General features: G+C 38.5%; 1 protein-coding gene and 1 non-coding gene across 10 annotated transcripts in view; one reads left to right on the plus strand and one right to left on the minus strand.

The window, feature by feature from the left end:
* MBOAT2 (membrane bound O-acyltransferase domain containing 2) overlaps positions 1-23,849 on the plus strand; it is a 148,555-nt gene that overhangs the window by 15,903 nt on the left and 108,803 nt on the right. Inside the window, exon 1 of one of the 9 annotated variants that reach the window (XM_054548404.2) lies at positions 73-335. The exons of 5 other annotated variants lie outside the window; for them this stretch is intronic. The gene's annotated coding sequence lies outside the window, so the exon portion shown is untranslated. Of the gene's footprint in view, positions 1-72; positions 336-5,611; positions 5,901-12,530; positions 12,554-21,829; positions 21,853-23,849 lie in introns of those variants that run through there. 3 more of the 9 variants (XM_054548403.2, XM_054548406.2, XM_054548409.2) reach the window with 3 other exon arrangements.
* On the minus strand, positions 8,897-9,001 carry LOC112132208 (small nucleolar RNA U13). The gene has a single exon (XR_002914015.1). It is a non-coding gene; the product is annotated as a small nucleolar RNA U13 (small nucleolar RNA).

A 23,849-nucleotide genomic window follows, 5' to 3' on the forward strand; every position in this document is an offset into this window, starting at 1 on the left:
GATCACCCATTACCCTTCAGTCCAGAGACAACTTTTGTTAATAAAGTTTTATTAGAGTATATGTGTATGTTGAAACAAAATTGGGCTCATACTGAACATAACATTTTTGTGACGCAGCCACCAGGTTGTGAGGAATCCCAGGGCATGTAAAGGTGCCTTGTGTAGGTGTTTGAACCTACAGGCCCAGTGAAAGTCCAGATGACAGCCAGCATCCACTGTCTGACGTGTGAGTGAGCAAGCCTTTAGATAATTCCAGTCTCTGATGCCAAATAGAGAAACAATGAGGTGTCCATGCTGAACCTTGCCCAAATTCCAGATTCCAGAGCAAAAGAAATGTGAGTGTTTTCAGCCGCCAAATTCAAGGGTACTTTTTAGGTCATCAGAGTTGTCATTTGGCAATCATATATTTTTAAAAAATTTTAATTGAATGTAACTTAAATATGGTGAAATGCATAGATCTTAATTGTGCAGTTTGACCAGTTTTGACAAATGCGTACACTTGTGTAACTCATATCCTGTGTAATCGTTGTAAAGGTGAACATGGTAGGCCAGAGTAAGCAAGGTGTAAGTGTTAGATGATGAGTAGAAAAGACTGGGAGGACTTTGGTCGTAATATAAATATGATAGGAAGCCATGAAATTTTTGAAAATATACTTTTAATTTTAGAATAGTTTTAAATTTGCAGAAAGTTGTGAAGATAGTACAGAGAGTTTCCGCATACCCCATGTCCAGTTTTTCCTCTTGTTAACATGTTTCATTAGTATGGTCATTTGTCACAGCTGGTGAAGCAATATTGAGAATTATTATTGACTAAACTCTATACTTTATTTGATAGATTTATTTAGTTTTTACTTAAGGTTAAGGTCTGTATTAGTTAGCTGTCATAATAAAAACCATAGACTGTGTGGATTAAACAACAGAAATTTATTTTCTCATAGATCCAGAGGCTGGAAGTCTGAGATCCAGGTGCCAGTATGGTTGGGTTCTGGTGAGGGCTCTCTTCCTGCCTTGCAGACAGCCACCACTGGGGGGTGTGCTCACGTGGTCTTTTCTAGATGCGTTCTTGGTGAAAGAGAGAGCAAGCCCTCTGTGTCTCTTTTTATAAGGGCACTAATCCAGTCAGGCCAGGGCCCTACCTACCTTCACAACCTCATCTAATCCAAATTACCTTCCAAAGGCCCCATCTCCAAATGCCATCACATTAGGGATGAGGGCTTCAACATATGAATTTTGGGGAGAAACAGACATTCAGTCTATAGAGTCCTTTTGTGTTCCTGGATCTTATGCAGGCTACCGTATGACTTTTTTTTTTTTAAAAGACAGAATCTCACCCTGTCGCCCCCAGCCTAGAGTGCAGTCATATGATCACGGCTCACCGCAGACTTGACCTCTTGGGCTTAAGTGATCCTTCCACCTTAGCCTCCTGAGTAGCTGGGACTACAGGCATGCGCCACCAGGCACGGCTAATTTTGTATTTTTTGGAGAGAGGGGATTTCACTATGTTGCCCAGGCTGGTCTCGCAAGTGATCAGCCTGCCTGAGCCTCCCAAAGTGCTGGGATTACAGATATGAGCCACCGTGCCTGGCCCATATTACATTTAATCATTGTGTCTCCTTAGCTTCCTCCAGACTGTGGCAGTTTCTCAGACTTTACTTTTTTTTTTTTTTTTTTTTTTGGTGACCTTGTCAGCTTTGAGGATAACTGGTCATGGATTTTGTAGAATCTCTCCAGTGGGATTTATTGAATGTTTTTCTCATGAGTCTGTGCTTATGGGTGTTTGAGAGGAAGACCACAAAGATGAAGTGTTGTTTTCATCACATCATTCCAAGGGTATGTAGTTTGAGTGTGACTGATCACTCTTGATGTTAATTTGATCACCTGGCTGAGGCAGTGTCTGTCAGATTTCTCCACTGTGAAGTTTCTCTTTTTACTCCCACTTTCCATATTGCACTCTTTGGAAGTAGCCATTCTGAGCAGCCTGTGCATAGGGGTAAGCTGTGGATGCTTTGAATAGAGGAATTAGCTACTCTGGTTTACCTCTGAAGAAGCTCTCATTACTGTGTGGAGGGCAAGAGTTGAATCGGGCGGGGAGTTGGCTTGTGGTCACAGTAGTCTAAGCTGGGTGATGGTGGTCATGGCGGGTGTGGTGCAGAGTGGCCTCATTTGGGATATACTTGAAGGTAGAACTGATATGACTTACTGGTGGATTGAATGTGGTTATGAGAAAAAGAGAAGACTCAAGGATGACGCTTCCTCAGTTTTTGGCCTAAGCAGCTAGGGCAGATAATTATGGGGAGCTGGGGGACAGGGTGGGGAGGACTGGAAAAGAAGTGGCTTTTGGAGCATGGGAAGGGTGGATATGAAAGGTTTTCCTTTGAGCTGTGTTAAGTTTCAGATGCTTGTTAGACTTTGAGGTATAAACATGTAGACCATTGAAGATGTGAGTCTGGAGTTCAGGTATAGATCAGGTCTCAGTATTCTATTTGGGGGTCACACATTTTACTTTTAAAGAATTCTATGTATTTTCAGAATAAGAATTTAGTTTGATAGAATAAAGAACCTGTGGTAATTTGATTCAAATGATGAAAAAAATTTAAATCAAACATTTTTTTCTGCTGAAAGCATTGTGAAAAAACGGTAAAATGTAGAATGATTTGTCAATCAGCATCAGTGTAACCTGTCTGTGTCTGACCTAAGTCTCAGCTAATATAGCCAGTTGAGCAGTGGAAGATGAAGAATTTGATTTGCATGTCTTAAAGCCGTTGAGAAAAGGAACTAGACATTTTAGTTTTTTTTTTTCCCCTAAGGAACTATATGCATATATTTTGAGCCTTACATTTTTTTCTTAGAGGGAAACTAGTCAGGAGTGGGAGGCCTCTGAACAAGCTGCATTCTGTGTAGCCGCCAGCTTTTCTTTCTCTTTCTCCAGGAGAACATTGGCCCTCAGCGCCTCTTTCTGCTTCCCCTTGTTCAGACCATTGGGGGCGACTGGCTTTCCTTTCTGACTCCTCCTGTTTTGGTAATGAAGATAGGGAGGCTGAAGGATTGATATTATTTGGTTCCTTATTTAAAAGGTAGTTATGTAAAATTAAATAAAATTTGGCCAATACCACTTGTAACTTTAAGTTGTTTTGGAAATTGATTCATTATTATTCAGAAAAGAGAATTTTAAGTTAATAATATTGGAAGAATTTATGGTTTTTTCTCTTCCCTTCCCTCCCCCCTAGTTCTTTATTTATTTTTAGAGCTTTTTGTACTAGTACATCCTCCCTTTTCTGGGGAGTTGATTTGAGAAATTAGATTTGCGAGAGAATGTGTGCTTTTAGAGGATGATGAAAGCCACTTGCGTTCCAACTTAAGGAAAACCCTTTTAAGCTCCCTGCATGCCCTTTCTAGACCCCATCCCAGAGAGGAATGACTTCTGGAATATTGTGTTAATCACTTCCTTGCTTTCTTTGTAGTGTTAACCACAAACGTATATATGTATGTGGTAATAAACATGAAATTTGCCATCGTAACCATCTTTAAGTGAACAGCTCAGTAGTGATAAGTATATTCACATGGTGTTGAGCAGTAGATCCCCAGAACTTTTTCATTTTGCAGAACTGAAGCTGCATATTCATTAAACGACTCCCTAGTTTCCCCTCACCCCAACCCCTGGCGTTTTGTTTCTGTGAAGTTGACTGTTCTAGATACTTCGTGTAAGTGGAAACCTATAGTGTTTATCTTTTTGTGACTGGTTTAATTTCACTTAGCGTATGTTTTCAAGGTTCATTTATGTTTTCACATATGAGGTATGTTATGGGACCTCATAAAAGTCAGAATTTCTTTCCTTGTAAAAGCTGAATAATATTCTATTCATAGTTCTTAATTTCCATGTGATTGAAATTATAACATTTTATTCATGATTTGTGATATTTTTGTACCTAGTTTAGGAAAGTCTTCTGTATGCTGAGATTGTAAGGTTATCTTCCTATATTATCTTTTTAAGAAATAATTTTTCTTTATTTTAAAACAATATTAAATTCACAGAAAAGTTCGAAGTACAATTTAGAGAATGTTTTCCTGAACCATTTGAGAGTAAGTTGCTGACTCACTGCCCCATCACTTCTGGATACTTTTGTGATATTTCCTACAAAAAAGGACATTCTTCTGTGTAATCTCAAAATGACCATCAAAATTAGGAAATTAATAAATTTCTATCATCCAATCTTCAGACTTTTAAGTTTTACCAGTTATCACATCAAGTCCTTTTTAGCAGCAGGGTCCAGTTTGGAATCATAGGTTGCGTTTAGTTCGCTTGTCTCTTTAGTCTCCTTAAGTCTGGAACACTCCCTTTATTGAATTGAGAAATATTCCTTCCTCTTCTGTTTTCTGGAAGGGACTGTGTAAAACTGGTATTAATTCTTTTTTAAACATTTGATAGAATTCTCCAGTAAAACCATCTGGGCCTAGAGATGTTTTTTTCTAGATTTTAAATTCCAAAGTGTTTCATTAACAGTTACAGGGCTATTTAAATTATCTATTTCATATTGGGTGATATGAAATAGTAGTTCGAGTTATAGTAGTTTGAGTATGGAATTGGTGCATTTCACCTAAGAAATTTCAATTTTAGCTAATTTGTGTGCAGTTTTATTCTTCCTTACTTTAGATATATTTGTAATGAAAATACAATATGTATTTATGAAAATATGTATTTTACATCTGTATCATATAATTTCATATCTGTATCATATAATTTGGATCAAGCTCTAGATGCAGCCAGGACCTCAGTGGCAGGCTGTATTCTGCACAGATGGGAGTCTCAGTGACGTGTAAAGTCTGTGCCTTTACACACTTCAGAATTTGCTATGCATGAGTCTCTCTGACTGCGGATAGTTGTACTGTGGCTATTCTGTGCACACACCTCATTGTATTTCAATTTTTTTCCATGACTTATTATTCAAAACAGTGTGATACAGTGAAAATCAGATTCACTATGGTCCCTGCCCCCAGGTTGCTTAGAGTCTCTGAGGGGTTATGGAGAAGTAATTAGGAAATTGGGAATCAGAGTGGTTTGTGTTCTGATGAGGAAGGGACAGGTCCTTATGAGAACACAGAGAAGAGGTACCTGTTTTATTCTCCTCTGCATCTCTAGCACCTGGTACAGTACCTGGCATATAGTAGGTTTCTCACTAAATCTTTGTTGAATGAATGAATAAACTCAGAGGTGGGTTGATTGCATGGTCACTTTTGGGGAGATCTTACGTCTGAGCTAAGTTAGTGATATCCACTGGAAGTAGATGGATGGAGGGAATTCTCCCAGATGGGTGCAACAGTATGCAGCGTCATAGAAGCAAAGAAAGCTTAGCAATCTAAACAGTTGTCTAGAGCTGACATTTGCAAGTGAGGAGTGGTTTCCAAAAGTGATTACAGACGGAAGGCTAAGAAGAAGTTACTCTGACCAAAGTATATATTGGACAAGGTTTGCGAAGAACTAGAATTGATTTTTATGAATTAGCATTTTTGGTTCTGGCTGTTGTGTTTACCATTGTTAAGTTTAGTTTCTAACATACCTTAAGAATAATGCTTTCCAAATGAATGAGAAATATTTTTTTGTGAAGTGTGGTACAGCTTTCTCCAGGTGTTACCTATTCATCTTACTCAGACTATCTTTGCTCTAAAACAAAACTTTCCTATGCTATAAATATGTCTGTGGTAAATCACGAGTTGACTGCTAATAATGGTGGGTCATACATTAGCGTTTTCATGTGCCAGGTACTGTATTGAGACCCTGCCATTGGTTATCTCACTTAATCCGGACCGCAGCCTGAGAGGAAACCAAACCTGGGCTCGCTCCCACTTTACAGAAGTAACTAAGGATTGGGGAAGTTGAGTGGTGTGTACCCAGCGTCACTTAGGTAAGCCCACTACTCATATTTGGATCTAAGTCTGTCTGTCTTCTTTAACCATTGAGTTTTGTGTGCTCTTTCCAATGTTTCATATGTCTTTTTATTAAATAAAAAAGGCCTGGGATTTAGTTTTGGGTATAGATCTTTAGAAAGTTCATCAGTTAAATATGGAAATAGTTTGTAATGAAATAACATATTAGGACACCCCTAAAGCAAATCACAGAAACCCACTTCAGCTAGCCAACATGGCTGGATACACATAGTCCAACAATAAACACTGTGTTCTTCGTCTCTGTCTCCCTTCCTTTCTGTCCTTCCTGTTTCCCCCTCCCTCTTTATCCCACTGCCCTACCCCCTCTCTCATCCTGCTTTTCTTTGAGTGTTGGCCCATTCACTCCTGTCACAGAAGCAGCTCATTTGAAACCAGCTCCACTTGTGATCCTGGGAAGGGAAAGCATCGTCTTCTCTGAGGCTCTGGCAGAAATGCCCTAGGGAAGACTCTTGTTCCTGGGGCCTGTGGCTGTGACAGGACTTTGTGAAACTACGTGGAATGGGGGCTGTTGGGGGCAACAGCATATCTGTATTTCATCTTGATCAGACATATTTGGTGGCTGAAAGCTATAATTATTATGTAAAGATAATGCACAGTATATTTTAATAGCTTTATCAAGATACAATTCATGTATCATACAACTCACCCATTTAAAGTGTACAATTCAATGGTTTTAATGTACTCAGAGCCATGCAACTATCACTGCTGTCTAACCTGGAACATTTTCATTACAAAAAGAAACCTTGTACCGTTAGCAGTCACTCCCCATTTCCCCAAACCCCTCAGCCCTAAGCAACCACTCGTCTACTTTTGGTCTCTATAGGTTTGCCTGTTTCGTGTAAGTGGAATCATACAATATGTGGTCTTTTGTGTCTGGCTTCTTTCATTATCATAATGTTTTCAAGGTTTATCTATCTTTGCATATCAGTGTGCATTTTTTATTGCCAAATAATATTTCATTATATGGATATACCACATTTTATTTATGCATCTGTTGATGGACATTTAGGGTGTTTTCACATTTTGGCTATTATGAATAATGCTGCTGTGAACATTTTTGTAGAAGTTTTTGTGTAGATTTAAGTTTTCAGTTATCTTGTGTATATACCTAGGAGTGGAATTGCTGGATCATATGATAACCATGTCTCACATTTTGAGGAACTGTTTTCCAAAGTGGCTGTACCATTTTATATTCCCATCAGCAGTGTGTGTGAGTTCCAGTTTCTTCACATTCTTGTCAACACTTACGATCTTTTTGATTATAGCATCTTGGTGGATGTCAAGTGGTATAGTGCGTAATATTTTATAAAAAGGTTTTTTTGTGTTTTGAACAGTTGCCTGTTTACTTGTTTTTTTGCCTTGTATTGGACCTCTCCCAGTGCCTCTGAACCTTTTCCACCTCAGTCCAGGTGGCCAGGTAGGCAGACCATGTCACGCAAAGGATCAGAAGTGCATGTTTGCTTGTTTTTCTTCTTCTTTATAAACTTCATAATCTACAAGTGCAGATAGGGATTATTCTTATTTTCATATTAAGAAACTGTGGTATAAAGAGGTTGTAAATGCCAGAGGTTATTTGGTCAGGGCTGGAACAGGGATTTGTCTTTAGGGTTGATTGGGTGGTGTTGAGTTGCTTGCCTCGGATCCACTGTTGTCAGCCTGCTGTGATGTGGTAGGTGCATTCCTGTGGCACATTCCCACTGTGTTCACTGTGTTATATGTAGTTCCTACAACCTAGTTGCATCTCTACTGCTTTTTTTCTTAGAAATGTGAGGGCAAGAGTAATGTTTTAGGAATAATCTTTATTAAATTGTTCACAAACTTGACTACTTTAATTTTCATTAGTATAAATTACTTGCAGCATACCAAAACTGAGCTGCTTTTCTATGATTCACAATTGCTGCCTTTGACTACTTAATTATGGTGACCTTTATCAGCTGTATAGGGCTATTTACCATTCACCTTGGGGTTGGTATAAAATGTGATATTCTGGCAGTCCATAGTCTGGGATGCACAGATGGTTTTCCATCTGCGGCTTTCTCCCTAGCCCTAAAGAGACACTATTGTTAGGCGTATTAGTAGTGGAGTCTGCGTATCGGTACTCCATGTTGCGTCTTGCGTTGTCAGCACAACATGAAAGAATCTTTGTCGATCACACCCTATGCAAGAATCTATGTTGATCTCTTGCTATCGATTTGCCACATGTCGCTGTATAGTTTGGAAGTAAAAAACTTGTGATTTAGAATTGCTGTTAAACTCATGCTTAATATTATAATGGCATCAAGCAATAGCAAGAAGAGATTACACATATTGGCAGTACCCCCTAAATTTGGAATAATACAGTGATCTGCATAAAATAAAAGGAAACATGAGCTTGCAAGTATCTTAATAACACATACTTGTTAAGCTGATAATGTGGTGGGACTAGGTGCTGGGGGATACAATGAACAAAACAGATAAGAATCACGGTCCTTATAAAATGTACATCCCAGTGATTATTTTAACGATTTCCTAGAAAATCATTCATCGTGTGTGACAATGAGCCAAAATAATCTATTGCGATTTTCTTTGGTAGCAATGTCTGGAAACTTTAAAATTCTAAAAAAGAAAAATAAATTAAAAATGCCTAAATTGGTTCATTTAGATAGTGTATTATGTAAGTGATTATTGGTTAAATATCCCAAAGGCAAGATACCACCGATCCCAATCTAACCATTAAAAGTTAGTACTTTTTATATTGACCTGATCCTTCTTGAAAAGTGTACTATTTCAGTGGGAAGCAATATAATTTCAAAATGAAATCAACATATCCATAAGTTGATAAGCTGACATTGTATCTAATGGAAATCTGATGATAATGAGGCAGGCCAGTAGAGGAGTTTTTTTTGTTCTTTAGAAGCATAATTTGAAGACTTGAAAATTAGTAGGACTGTTGAAATTGACCTTTATTTTTAAATAACAGATAGGTAGTGTGCTGATGTTGTAAAAAGGTCTTGAGGAAAGCACATCTCACACATGAGTGTGGAAACCCAGTCATCACACTTAGGAATTAAAAAAGGATTCAAAATAGACCCCTGCCTCTCCCCCGACCTTTTTTTTAAGATGGGTGCTTTTTTAATTTTTGTTTTACTTTAAGTTCTGGGATACAAGTGCAGAATGTGCAGGTTTGTTACATAGGTATACGTGTGCCATGGTAGTTTGCTGCACCTGTCAACCCATCATTTAGGTTTTAGGCCCCAGTGCATTAGCTATTTGTCCTAATGCTCTCTCTCCCCTCACTTCCCACCTGCTGACTGGCCCCAGTGTGTGTTGCTCTCCTCCCTGTGTCTATGTGTTGCTCTCCTCCCTGTGTCTATGTGTTCTTATTGCTCAACTCAGGTGGATGCCTTTTACCCCATAGTACCTAGGCACTTGGAGAGGAATACTTTCAAGTTAAATTAGGAAAGAATCACAATTCTTATTTGGGCTAATGCTTCTGATGGTCATAGTGGGAATGAATGAGTGAATAGATAAATTTTATTAGCAAATATAATAAATAAGTAAAATTGTTTACAAGATAATTTTATATAATGAAAAATACCATAAAGCCAGTAACATGGGGTCCATGACAAGTGATTGGGGATGGTTCTTTAGATTGTAAGGTCTGTGAAGCTTTGGAAGATGTTATTTGGGTTGTGAATGGTGAAACATCTGTGTGCATTCCATGTGTGGAGGTGGGGAAGTGTCAGCTTTGGGGTGGAAGTGAGTTGAGTGTGTTGGAGACGGTCAATATATTGGAATATAGCCAGTGAGAGAAACAGTGCGAGATGAGGCTGGAGAGGTGCAAGGGGCCTTGGTCTTTCAGGGCAGAATAAGGAGTGGAGATTTTATTTTAATCATGGCAGTCTGTAGAGTGTTTTAGGGTCTGGGGATTGGTGGCCTCATGTCTGTGGCTGCTGTGTAGGGACTGACTGGTAGAGGCAGGAGAGGAAATGGGGACCTTAAAGAGCTGTTGTTCAGAGAAGAAGCCATCACAGCCGTGGAGACAGAGTCCGGGCCAGCTTTGTGATGTGCTTTGAAGATTGAGCTGAGGAACTGAAGCGTGGATTCCTTGTGGAGGGCAGGAGATGAGCAGTCAGGGGTTGATTGCTAGGTTTTGGTCGAAGTGTGATGGTGCAGTTACTCAGATGGGTCAACTTGGAGGAGAAGTTGGTGGTGAGGGGAATCAGCAGTTCCCTTTTGGCCACAGTAAATTTTAGATACTCATTAGATATTCAAGTGAGGTAGTTTAATGGACAGCCGAATAAATGTCTGAAGTTCATTGGAGAGGTCAAGACTAAAATGACAGGAAGGTGTCAGCAACATAGAGCTCACTTCAGAGCCATATAGGACTGGATGAACTCCCCATTAGGGAGTGGGCTCTGCAGTTTACTTCCTTAAACTGAGAAAGTTGGACAGGATGGTCTTTAAGGTCCCCTTTTTTCCAAAAATTAGATGTTCATCGAGTTCTAAGAGCCTTTGTAAGAAACTTGAAGTGATAAGAATTTTCTCTAAAATGCTCTAGCTTCTTTTAAGCCATTAAAAGGATGAATGGGGCAGAAATACAGACATTTCAGTATTCCACATCTGTATTCATTCCACAATTGCTTGTCCACAAAGTGTGATATGTAACTTCAATGAAATACCCTTCTGAGAGGGAAAGTAATCTCAATCACATTGCAAGGTTTTTAGTTGAACCCAGTGGTGGTCAATATGAACTTATTTTTATTAAAAAAAAATTTAAACAGCTTTATTGAGGTATAAGTGACACCAAAGCTGTACATACTAAAAGTGTAAAATTTGGTGTTTTGACATAGGTATCCACCCATAAGGCTGTCACCAGAATAAAGATGATAGACATATCTGACACCCCAACAGTTTCCTTGTGCCCTTCAGTACCGTCTCCCTCCTGCGTCTCCCCAGACAACCACTGATAAGCTTTTTGTCACTACAGATTAGTTTGGGTTTTCTAGAAATTTATATAAATAGAATCATACAGTAGGCACTCTTCTCTCTTTCTGGCTTCTTGGACTCCACATAATTATTTTGAGATTCATCCATGCTGTTGTCTGTGTCAATAGTTCATTCCTTTTTATTGCTGAGTAAGTAATATCCTATTGTATGACTATACCAGATTCACTTGTGCAGTCATTATGAAGTTAGACTACTTTCTTTTTCCCTTCAGCAGGTCTTCTGATTTGCTGGTATTATTTGTAACCACCTAAGAGATTAAACATGTCAGTGTGCACACACAGGGAGACACACTCTGAACACGCTTTATGGAAGGGCTTCCTTGTTCTGGTATTCATCCACCTTCTTCCTGTTCAGGGATGGACTGCTTGGCTTCTCATTTGTCAGAGCAAGCTTGACAGTGTTTGGAGAGGAAGCAGGTCCGTCCTTTCTGTGCGTCTGTGTTCTGTGTGATGCTTTGGGATGTGTGTATGTTGTTGAGCCTTACTTATTTTTTTATCTGGCTTGTATTTATTTCAGTGGGTCGCCTACTGAAGCTTCATAGTTTAACCCTTCCTTAGGCTTCATAGTTAAGCAGTTGTGGATGCAGTTAATCTAGTACCTTTTAATTTCATAGGAGAGTGTAAATAAATTCCTTCTCTGTTCATAGGAATTTTTTATAGTTGGTTAAGACAGAGATCAAAATGAGACAAGCACTCATTATTAGCCTGGTAGGTAGGTGCCTACCTTTAATCTCTGTGGTGCCTTGATTAAATCGCTCGCTTTCTGCTTCTGTTTCCGTGCATTTGGGAAAACTTACTGCTTTTTGGTTTGTATGGATGGTCTGAGAATATATTTAGGGATTTGTGAGTTAATCAACCTTTGGGAGTCTGGCTGTTTTTAACAACATATGGATGTCTGGGCTGTAGATTGGCAGTTCTCTGTGCTGTTGTCTGGGGAGGAAGAGGAGAGGACGTTGTGTCTGATGTACAGGCTTGTCCTGCGGAACAGGGCTTCTTGCTGGCTGAACCCAGTGTATTTGGTGTAGGTGGGATTAGAATGGGCAGTGGCCATGTAATTCAGGAGATAAGAAAGAGTCTTAAGAGAGGGATGCCAAATAAATCTCTCTAGTTTGTGTTCTCATGATGCTATTTCTCTGCCTAACATAAGACTTAGTGGCCATCATTTTTTTTTTTTTTTTTTTTTGGTATTGTTCATTTAATTGTCTTCTTTTACTGGCCTGTAAGTTTTGTGAGTGTGGGGACAACCATGGCTGTGGTGTTCATCCATTGTACCTATACAAGTGTTTACAGAATGTTGATAGAATGTGTCCTTATGCTTCTTGTATTTATTTTAGATTTGTGGTTATAAAGTTTCTAATTGTAGCAATTAATGTTTCCCTTTAGGAAAGATGGAAGATAAATATGAGCTGTTTTATTAGTTTGCTCCCCTTGATTTTAAGCAAACTCTTGAGGCATGATTCTTGCCCCCACCCCCTCATCCCAATTTTCCTTTCAGTGAATGAAAGGCACAGATGGAGCCACGCCTTCCACTCAGGGATTGGTAGGAATGCATAGATGAATAAAATTTGTTCCCAAGCCATCAGAAGCTCACAATCAAAAAGGAAAGTCAGACTCACAGGCCAGTAAGTGACGGTTTAATATAAGCACGTACAGAAATTACTTTAAAAGTATTTTGGGATCCCAAAAAGTATGAATAAAGGTTCTGCTTTCTAGATTGAAGAGGTGGGTAGAAGTGACCCCATTAAGTAAAATAGGAGATCCAGGAGGAAACGAGGCAGATTTGGTAAGACGGTGGCATTGGTCAGGTACAGGTGCAGTAAATCAGTTTTTGGACGTTTTCAGTTTGAATTTTGTGCAGAGTGTTATTCTTTCTAGATAATCTGTAGATTTTTGTGTTGGTTTATAAAAAGTACTTTCCCCAGTGGGTAGCTTTGAATTCATCTTCATTATTTGTGAGGAGGCTATACTTTTTGGATTAGATATTCTCCATTACCTTGCCAAAGTTGGCTCTAAGTAGTAGAGCCAACTTTCTGCTTACATTATGCTTGGAAAAAGTGTTTTTTCTGTGGCAATGGCCTAAAAATGTTTGAAAATGCTTGCATCCTTTAAGGTATGGTTGCCACTGCATAAAATTTAGTGGGATGAAGCTAGCAGATTCAGTATAGGGAGATGAGGTAATTACTATCTTAAATTCTGGTGCTTAGCTTCTTGTTTGGAAGTTTGAAAGCAAGCATGTATTATTTTAAAAAATCATCTATTTGGGAGTAGATAATAAATGCCCATGTTGCAAAATATCAAGGGAGATAGGTACATAATGAAAAATAAGTCTCCCTTTTACCCCATCCTCCACCCTGAGGGGCTGCCATTGTTCCCAGTTACTGGGTATCCTTCCAGAGATATTCCGTGGGAGACGTCTGTTACCTCTTGGAAATACAGAGATAGCGTGCTTTCCGAATTGGTTAATTCAGTGGCTCAGCAACCTCATCAAGGCCTGGGTTCTTTAATCTTTCTGTTCTGCTTTCTTATTTATTTCTCTTAGGCTGCCCGCCACATGTTTCCCAGGTGCCTTTCCCCTTCTGTGTGTCTCACGTACATGGCAAAGTCCATAGGCGAAAAGCGAGTATTTTTGTTGTATCCCTTTTTAAGAATGAGGAAGACTTTCCCAGTAATCCCTAGCCATATTTCTCATTGAACAGAATTGCAGCACAGTTACAGTCCCAGAATTAGTTGTTGGTGATGATTGGCTGAGACCAGTCACTGTTCATCCCATGAGACTAGTGAAGAGTCTAGCTTTTCTTAAAACACATGGCTGCCTGGTCTGGTTACTGAACAAAATCTGGGTTCTCTTAGCAAGGAGAAAGATTACTGCTATGGGGTATCTAAAATATCATTTCATCTTAGTACTTGGTACTTGGTACAGGGCTGCCTCATTCTTTGTGATGGCTAGAGAGCATTCATTCCCCTCACTTCATGTACCATGCTTTAGTAGTCTCTGTCTTTTCCAATTTTTATATTATCACTGTGCTGCAGTACATGTTTATAAATGTAAATACATCATCTTCCCTATTTCCAAATTGTTCCCTATTAACGTTATGTCAGTATATATTAAATACTTCCACCAACAATGTTTAGTGTGCCTGTTTCCTTATACACTTGACAGTACAGAATACTGCTGAAGTCCATCTGGTAGGTGAAAATGTTATTTTACTCTGATTTCAATTTCCGTTTCTTGTATTATAGGGTTTGGGCATCTTTTCTTAGGAATGAATCATTTGTGATTCTTTTTCTGAGACCTGACTGTGCCTATGCTCTGCCTACTTTTGTATTATACTGTTTTTATTTTTGATATGTAGGAGTTATAGATAAAGAAATTAGCTCTTGGTGATATGACTTATACTATTGCATTTTTTTAACTTGAGTTACTTTTATTTATTTATTTATTTATTTTTATTATACTTTAAGTTCTAGGGTACATGTGCACAATGTGCAGGTTTGTTACATATGTATACATGTGCCATGTCGGTGTGCTGCACCCATTAACTTGGCATTTATGTTAGGTATATCTCCTAATGCTATCCCTTCGCCCTCCCCCCACCCCACGACAGGCCCCAGTGTGTGATGTTCCCTTTCCTCTGTCCAAGTGTTCTCATTGTTCAATTCCCACCTGTGAATGAGAACATGTGGTGTTTGGTTTTTTGTCCCTGCGATAGTTTGCTGAGAATGATGGTTTCCAGCTTCATTCATGTCCCTACAAAGGACATGAACTCATCCTTTTTTATGGCTGCATAGTATTCCATGGTATATATATGCCACATTTTCTTAATCCAGTCTATCATTGATGGACATTTGGGTTGGTTCCAAGTCTTTGCTATTGTGAATAGTGCCGCAATAAACATATATGTGCATGTATCTTTATAGCAGCATGATTTATAATCCTTTGGGTATATACCCAGTAATGGGATGGCTGGGTCAAATGGTATTTCTAGTTCTAGATCCTTGAGGAATTGTCACATTGTCTTCCACAATGGTTGAACCAGTTTACAGTCCCATCAACAGTGTAAAAGTGTTCTTGTTTCTCCACATCCTCTCCAGCACCTGTTGTTTCCTGACTTTTTAATGATCGCCATTCTAACTGGTGTGAGGTGGTATCTCATTGTGGTTTTGATTTCCATTTCTCTGATGGCCAGTGATGATGAGCATTTTTTCATGTGTCTATTGGCTGCATAAATGTCTTCTTTTGAGGAGTGTCTGTTCATATCCTTTGCCCACTTTTTGATGGGGTTTGTTTTTTTGTTGTAAATTTGTTTGAGTTCTTTGAAGATTCTGGATATTAGCCCTTTGTCAGATGAGTAGATTGCAAAAATTTTCTCCCATTCTGTAGGTTGCCTGTTCACTCTGATGGTAGTTTCTTTTGCTATGCAGAAGCTCTTTAGTTTAATTAGATCCCATTTGTCAATTTTGGCTTTTGTTGCTATGGCTTTTGGTGTTTTAGACATGAAGTCCTTGCCCATGCCTATGTCCTGAATGGTATTGCCTAGGTTTTCTTCTAGCATTTTAGGTCTAACATTTAAATCTTTAATCCATCTTGAATTAATTTTTATATAAGGTATAAGGAAGGGATCCAGTTTCAGCTTTCTACATATGGCTAGCCAGTTTTCCCAGCACCATTTATTAAATAGGGAATCCTTTCCCCATTTCTTGTTTTTGTCAGGCTTGTCAAAGATCAGATGGTCGTAGTTGTGTGGTATTATTTCTGAGGGCTCTGTTCTGTTCCATTGGTCTATATCTCTGTTTTGGTACCAGAACCATGCTGTTTTGGTTACTGTAGCCTTGTAGTATAGTTTGAAGTCAGGTAGCATGATGCCTCCAGCTTTGTTCTTTTGGCTTAGGATTGTCTTGGCAATGCGGGCTCTTTTTTGGTTCCATATGAACTTTAAAGTAGTTTTTTCCAATTCTGTGAAGAAAGTCATTGGTAGCTTGATGGGGATGGCATTGAATCTATAAATTACCTTGGGCAGTATGGCCATTTTCACAATATTGATTCTTCCTATCCATGAGCATGGAATGTTCTTCCATTTGTTTGTGTCCTCTTTTATTTTGTTGAGCAGTGGTTTGTAGTTCTCCTTGAAGCCTCCTTGGGAGGCTGAGGCAGGAGAATCACTTGAACCTGGGAGGCAGAGGTTACAGTGAGCTGAGATCGTGCCACTGCACTCTAGCCTGGGCAACAAGAGCAAAACTCTGTCTCAAAAAAAAAAAAAAATTAGTTTCTTTTTGTGATTTGTGTGTTAGTTTCTTCTTGTGACTTGTGTGTTAATTTCTTCCCTCCCCGTGCACACCCCCCTCAATTTTTTTTTTTTTTTTTGAGAAAGGCTCTCCCTCTGTCGCCTAGGCTGGAATGCAGTGGCGTGATCACAGCTCCTTCACATCCCTTGTAAGTTGGATTCCTAGGTATTTTATTCTCTTTGAAGCAATTGTGAATGGGAGTTCACTCATGATTTGGCTCTCTGTTTGTCTGTTATTGGTGTATAGGAATGCTTGTGATTTTTGCACATTGATTTTGTATCCTGAGACTTTGCTGAAGTTGCTTATCAGCTTAAGGAGATTTTGGGCTGAGATGATGGGGTTTTCTAAATATACAATTATGTCATCTGCAAACAGGGACAATTTGACTTCCTCTTTTCCTAATCGAATACCCTTTATTTCTTTCTCCTGCCTGATTGTCCTGGCCAGAACTTCCAACACTATGTGGAATAGGAGTGGTGAGAGAGGGCATCCCTGTCTTGTGCCAGTTTTCAAAGGGAATGCTTCCAGTTTTTGCCCATTCGGTATGATATTGGCTGTGGGTTTGTCATAAATAGCTGTTATTATTTTGAGATACGCCCCATCAATACCTAATTTATTGAGAGTTTTTAGCATGAAGGGCTGTTGAATTTTGTCAAAGGCCTTTTCTGCATCTATTGAGATAATTGTGGTTTTTGTCTTTGGTTCTGTTTATATGCTGGATTACGTTTATTGATTTGCATATGTTGAACCAGCCTTGCATCCCAGGGATGAAACCCACTTGATCATGGTGGATAAGCTTTTTGATGTGCTGCTGGATTTGGTTTGCCAGTATTTTATTGAGGATTTTTGCATCGATGTTCATCAGGGATATTGGTCTAAAATTCTCTTTTGTTGTGTCTCTGCCAGGCTTTGGTATCAGAATGATGCTGGCCTCATAAAATGAGTTAGGGAGGATTCCCTCTTTTTCTGTTGATTGGAATAATTTCAGAAGGAATGGTACCAGCTCCTCCTTGTACCTCTGGTAGAATTCAGCTGTGAATCTGTCTGGTCCTGGACTTTTTTTGGTTGGTAGGCTATTAATTATTGCCTCAATTTCAGAGCCTGTTATTGGTCTATTCAGGGATTCAACTTCTTCCTGGTTTAGTCTTGGGAGGGTGTATGTGTCCAGGAATTTATCCATTTCTTCTAGATTTTCTAGTTTATTTGTGTAGAGGTGTTTATAGTATTCTCTGATGGTAGTTTGTATTTCTGTGGGATTGGTGGTGATATCCCCTTTATCATTTTTTATTGCGTCTATTTGATTCTTCTCTCTTTTCTTCTTTATTAGTCTTGCTAGTGGTCTATCAATTTTGTTGATCTTTCAAAAAACCAGCTCCCAGATTCATTGATTTTTTGAAGGGTTTTTTGTGTCTCTAACTCCTTCAGTTCTGCTCTGATCTTAGTTATTTCTTGCCTTCTGCTAGCTTTTGAATGTGTTTGCTCTTGCTTCTCTAGTTTTTTCAATTGTGATGTTAGGGTGTCAATTTTAGATCTTTCCTGCTTTCTCCTGTGGGCATTTAGTGCTATAAATTTCCTTCTACACACTGCTGTAAATGTGTCCCAGAGATTCTGGTACGTTGTGTCTTTGTTCTCATTGGTTTCAAGGAACATCTTTATTTCTGCCTTCATTTCGTTATGTATCCAGTAGTCATTCAGGAGCAGGTTGTTCAGTTTCCATGTAGTTGAGCGGTTTTGAGTGAGTTTCTTAATCCTGAGTTCTAGTGTGATTGCACTGTGGTCTGAGAGACAGTTTGTTATAATTTCTGTTGTTTTACATTTCCTGAGGAGTGCTTTACTTCCAACTATGTGGTCAATTTTGGAATAAGTGCAATGTGGTGCTGAGAAGAATGTATATTCTGTTGATTTGGGGTGGAGAGTTCTGTAGATGTCTATTAGGTCCGCTTGGTGCAGAGCTGAGTTCAATTCCTGGATATCCTTGTTAACTTTCTGTCTTGTTGATCTGTCTAATGTTGACAGTGAGGTGTTAAAAGTTTCCCATTATTATTGTGTGGGAGTCCAAGTCTCTTTGTAGGTCTCTAAGAACTTGCTTTATGAACTTGGGTGCTCTTGTATTGGGTGCATATATATTTAGGATAGTTAGCTCTTCTTGTTGAAGTGATCCCTTTACCATTATGTAATGGCCTTCTTTGTCTCTTTTGGTCTTTCTTGGTTTAAAGTCTGTTTCATCAGAGACTAGGATTGCAACCCCTGCCTTTTTTTGTTTTCCATTTGCTTGGTAGATCTTCCTCTATACCTTTATTTTGAGCCTATGTGTGTCTCTGCATGTGAGATGGGTCTCCTGAATACAACACACTGATGGGTCTTGACTCTTTATCCAGTTTGCCAGTCTATATCTTTTAATTGGAGCATTAGTTCATTTACATTTAAGGTTAATATTGTTATGTGTGAATTTAATCCTGTCATTGTGATGTTAGCTGGTTATTTTGCTCGTTAGTTGATGCAGTTGCTTCCTAGTCTTGATGGTCTTTACAATTTGGCATGTTTTTGCAGTGGCTGGTACTGGTTGTTCCTTTCCATGTTTAGTGCTTCCTTCAGGAGCTCTTGTAGGGCAGGCCTGGTGGTGACAAAATCTCTCAGCATTTGCTTGTCTGTAAAGGATTTTATTTCTCCCTCACTTATGAAGCTTAGTTTGGCTGGATATGAAATTCTGGGTTGAAAATTATTTTCTTTAAGAATGTTGAATATTGGTCCCCACTCTCTTCTGGCTTGTAGAGTTTCTGCCAAGAGATCAGCTGTTAGTCTGATGGGCTTCCCTTTGTGGGTAACCCGACCTTTCTCTCTGGCTGCTCTTAACATTTTTTCCTTCATTTCAACTTTGGTGAATCTGACAATTATGTGTCTTGGAGTTGGTCTTCTCAAAGAGTGGCGTTCTCTGTATTTCCTGAATTTGAATGTTGGCCTCCCTTGCTAGGTTGGGGAAGTTCTCCTGGATAATATCCTGCAGAGTGTTTTCCAACTTGGTTCCATTCTCCCCATCACTTTCAGGTACACCAATCAGATGTAGATTTGTTCTTTTCACATAGTCCCATATTTCTCGGAGGCTTTGTTCGTTTCTTTTTACTTTTTTCTCTAAACTTCTCTTCTCGCTTCATTTCATTCATTTGATCTTCAATCACTGATACCCTTTCTTTCAGTTGATCGAATCAGCTACTGAAGCTTGTGTATTCATCATGTAGTTCTCATGCCATGGTTTTCAGCTGCATCAGGTCATTTAAGGACTTCTCTACACTGGTTATTCTAGTTAGCCATTCGTCTAATCTTTTTTCAAGGTTTTTAGCTTCTTTGTGATGGGTTTGAACTTCCTCCTTTAGCTCAGAGAAGTTTGATTGTCTGAAGCCTTCTTCTCTCAACTCGTCAAAGTCATTCTCCGTCCAGCTTTGTTCCGTTGCTGGCGAGGAGCTGCGTTCCTTTGGAGGGGGAGAGGCGCTCTGATTTTTAGAATTTTCAGCTTTTCTGCTCTGTTTTTTCGCCATCTTTGTGGTTTTATCTACCTTTGGTCTTTGATGATGGTGACGTACAGATGGGGTTTTGATGTGGATGTCCTTTCTGTTTGTTAGTTTTCCTTCTAACAGTCAGGACCCTCAGCTGCAAGTCTGTTGGAGTTTGCTGGAGGTCAGCTCCAGACCCTGTTTTCCTGGGTATCAGCAGTGGAGGCTGCAGAACAGCGAATATTGCTGAACAGCAAATGTTGCTGCCTGATCGTTCCTCTGGAAGCTTCATCTCAGAGGGGTACCCGGCCATGTGAGGTGTCAGTCTGCCCCTCTTGGGGGGTTTCTCCCAGTTAGGCTTCTTGGGGGTCAGGGACCCACTTGAGGAGGCAGTCTGTCTGTTCTCAGATCTTAGACTCCATGCTGGAAGAACTACTACTCTCTTCAGAGCTTAGTTGGAAATGCAGAAATCACCCATCTTCTGCGTTGCTCATGCTGGGAGCTGTAGACTGGAGCTGTTCCTATTCGGCCATCTTGGAACCGCCTACTATTGCTTTTAAGTTTGTTGTTTGTCCTTTGACTTTGCTTATGGTGTTTTGCCATGAAGGAATTTTTTATATTTATGTGATGAAATTGTATCTAATTTTTAAAATTGCTTCCAAAGTTTGTGTTATACTCAAAATATTTCAGATATTACCTTTATCATATTCTGAATACCCATTATGTGTTTGGATCTATCACTGGAATTCTAGTTATATTTCACTGATCTGTCTGTTCATCTGTTCATCATTCTAGGTTCTAAAAAATGTGTTCTAGTCTCTGAAAGGAAGGTCATAAATTTTCTGGCTATCTCACATGTTTATATTTCTATATTAGTTTTAAAATCAAGTTTTATTTTTTTTAAATCCTATTGACATTTTTATTAAATGGACTTAAATTTAATGATTAACATAGGGAGAAAGTAACATCTTTATGCTTCTGAGTCTTCCCATCCAAGAATGTTTTGCGTTTCCATTTATTCGAGTGAAGCTCTTTGAGCAGGTATCTGCTTTGGACAGTTATGTGAATCTCTGTTTCATTAGAGCCATTACATATTTTTTGTGTCTATTTATTACAGTACATAGTTTTACTATTAATAATACATAAGGTTTAACAAAAAACGAAAAGTCACTGTCTGTGTAACCACCCTGGGCAAAAAGTAGAAATATTACCAGCCCACAAAAGTCCCTTGTTGTCTGTCACTATTATAACTCATTCTCTCCCTTCATAGGTAAACACTTAAGTGACTTCAGTGATAGTCATTTTCATATCAATTATGTAGGCATTCCCAGACAATATGGTTTATTGCTTGCTTTTTGAAACTTTTTGTGAAATATATTTATATGTTGTATATATTCCTCTGAATTGACTTGAGATGTATGGTTTCTTCTAGAAATTATAGTTTCTTCATCTTCATTGTTCTGTGTAATTTCTCATTGTACGGATAAACCAGAATATATTTAGCCATTTTGCTGTTAAAGGTTTTGTTTTTCCTTGGCATTTGGCTATTATGAACAACATTGTATTGAACATTCTTGTACATGCCTCTCCTAGTCCCCATGTTAGACACATGGGTATTGGAGTGCTCTGTCATGGATAGGACTATTTTCAATCCTGTAAGAAAATACTGAATTTTTTTCTGAATCACTTGTTGACCACGTATGAGAAATCCTATTGCTCTACATTGTAGTCCACATTTGGTATTGTGAGACTAAACTTTTGGCAATCTGGTGGGTGTATAATGATGTCTTATTTGGCTTTGTTTTATCTCATAAAGATGTAAAAAATGGTTCTTTTCTTTGCCTTTGGGCCCTATCATCTCTACTTAACTTTGAAGTTGGTTTGTGGCTGCGAGGTTGGTCGATGAGGACACTTGTTTTCCAAACATAGCTGCACATAAGTTTTGCCTGGGAAATTAAAAAAAAAAAAAAGAATTCAAGGTCTCATTTCGACTGGGGAATAAAAAGTTACGGAGCTAGAATCCAATAATCTGTTTCTAACTAGCTATCAGATGATTATTACACAGCTAAACTTCCACAGATAAGATTCCAGCACAGAGCCCTTGAAACTGAAGGTTGTTCTGTCTGTCTATACTATGTCTTCTTAGTCTGGTGAGTATTTGGCATTTAAAACATACCTCAATTTGGAATAGCCACATATAAGTGCTCATAGCCACATGGGGCCAGTGACTATTATATTGAACAATGCAGATCTGTCCAGAAAATTGCTCAGCAATAAGTGTATATCGCGTCAGGTTGTATACTTCACGCCTCCTCACTCCCCTTTCCATCAATGCAGGGTCTCACAAAGACTGGCTGTTCACCTTGGGAGGGACTGGTTAAGAATATGTTATCGAAAATCTTTTTATATTATTTTTAAAAATTAGAACATATTTTGTATTCCATCAGTAGAGATGTGGATGTAACAGTTGATTTTTTGGGGCTGTTTTTATTGATTTGTTGAAGATTGTAATCACTTTGCCCTATCTTGAAATTTAAGGTTTTTTTACTCCAAAATTATTATAGGTTAATTTTTGGCTTAGTGTAGAATGCTTAATTCTGATGTGGAGGTAATTAACAAGCTTTTGTTGGGCACATGTGGCAGTTGATGGGCATGTGGCTAGTGGCTATCATATTGAACAGTGCAGATCTTTTCAGAAGATTGCTCGATTACATATAAGTGTATGGTTTGATATGCATTTTAAATACCCCAGAAACTCCTTTCTCGCGTTCTAGTAAGAGGGAGGAAATTTAAAGCATATAAAGCTGGAGAAAATATGCAATCTATTGTGGAGACAGAATGTAAATTTGTGAATAACATTTTTGTATTTTTAACCGCACATTAATTAAAGTGTAAGCACCCTTAGTAAAAATTTAAAAATGATAAGATCAGGTTCAACTTCGGAACTAAAAGGAAAAAAGTGTAAGATGGAGATCGCAGAGGTTGAGGTCCCACATCTGCCATACTTGCTGTTTCCTTTTAAAGTAGAGATAACACTGATCTCACATGAGCATTGAGGATACCTTAGGTTTCGTGAAATGTAATAAAATTTATTACACAGAAATGGAAAATGTTAGCACTGGGAGCACTAAGGTATTTGGTTTAAGTAGGAAATAGGTATAGATAAATGTTTTAATGCCGTAAGTGGAAAATTCAGAATTCCTGGTTTCTCTCACTCAATGAAATAATTACACTCAAACTATTTTCTGTTTTTTAAAGAAACTAAACCAAGAAGTACACTGATATGTGTCCATGTATTCATGTAATACGGTTGTATGTATACTGCAAAAATAAAAAGCTAAAGAGCTCACAGACCGTAAAGGAAATCACTATTGGAAAAGACACCATAAACAAAGATACAAGATTAAGCCATAGACTGAGAGAGATGCTATTTGCAAAAGATGAGTTTCAGATATATAAAGAATTCTTTTTAAAGAAATCAATGAGAAAAAGACAAGCTGATAGAATAATGGGCAAAGGATATAAAGGGAAAACTAAATGTCCAATAGACATAAGAAAAATGTTCATCCTGGCTAGTAATCAGGAGAAATACACATTTAAAAATAGAGAAATAATGTTTTACATTTATTAGCTTGACAAAAATTAGTAGTCTGACAGTACCAAATGTTGTCAAGAATATGGAGCAGTGGAACTCACATTGCTGATAAATAATTAGGAGAGCAATTTAGCAATACTTAGTCAAGTGGATGTTGCTTAACTTGGAGGTTCTACTCTGGGTATTAGCACAATGAAATATAATACACAAGGTGCGTAAAGGTAGAGCCATGTGTATCAACATAGATAAATGTCAGCAATGTAATATTAAGTGAAAAAAATTGCAGAAGCTTACGTTCAGTTTTACACCATTTTTAGTTTAAAATATCCAAAGCAATACAATATGTAAAATACACAAGTAGCAAAAGTATACAAATATGCACGAGAATGCTGCAACAAACTTAAGGCTGCTAGTTACTCTTTGTGGGAGGAGTGGAAGGAATAGGGCCAGAGGAGGGATTTGCACAGGAGGCTTCATTGTACGTGTAGTATTAGAAATACTGGAATATTTCAAGTCCCTGTCGTTCTCCATTACCTCCTTCCTAGAGGTGAC

This window comes from Pongo abelii, chromosome 12 (assembly GCF_028885655.2).
Source record: "Pongo abelii isolate AG06213 chromosome 12, NHGRI_mPonAbe1-v2.0_pri, whole genome shotgun sequence".
NCBI classification, from domain to species: domain Eukaryota; kingdom Metazoa; phylum Chordata; class Mammalia; order Primates; family Hominidae; genus Pongo; species Pongo abelii.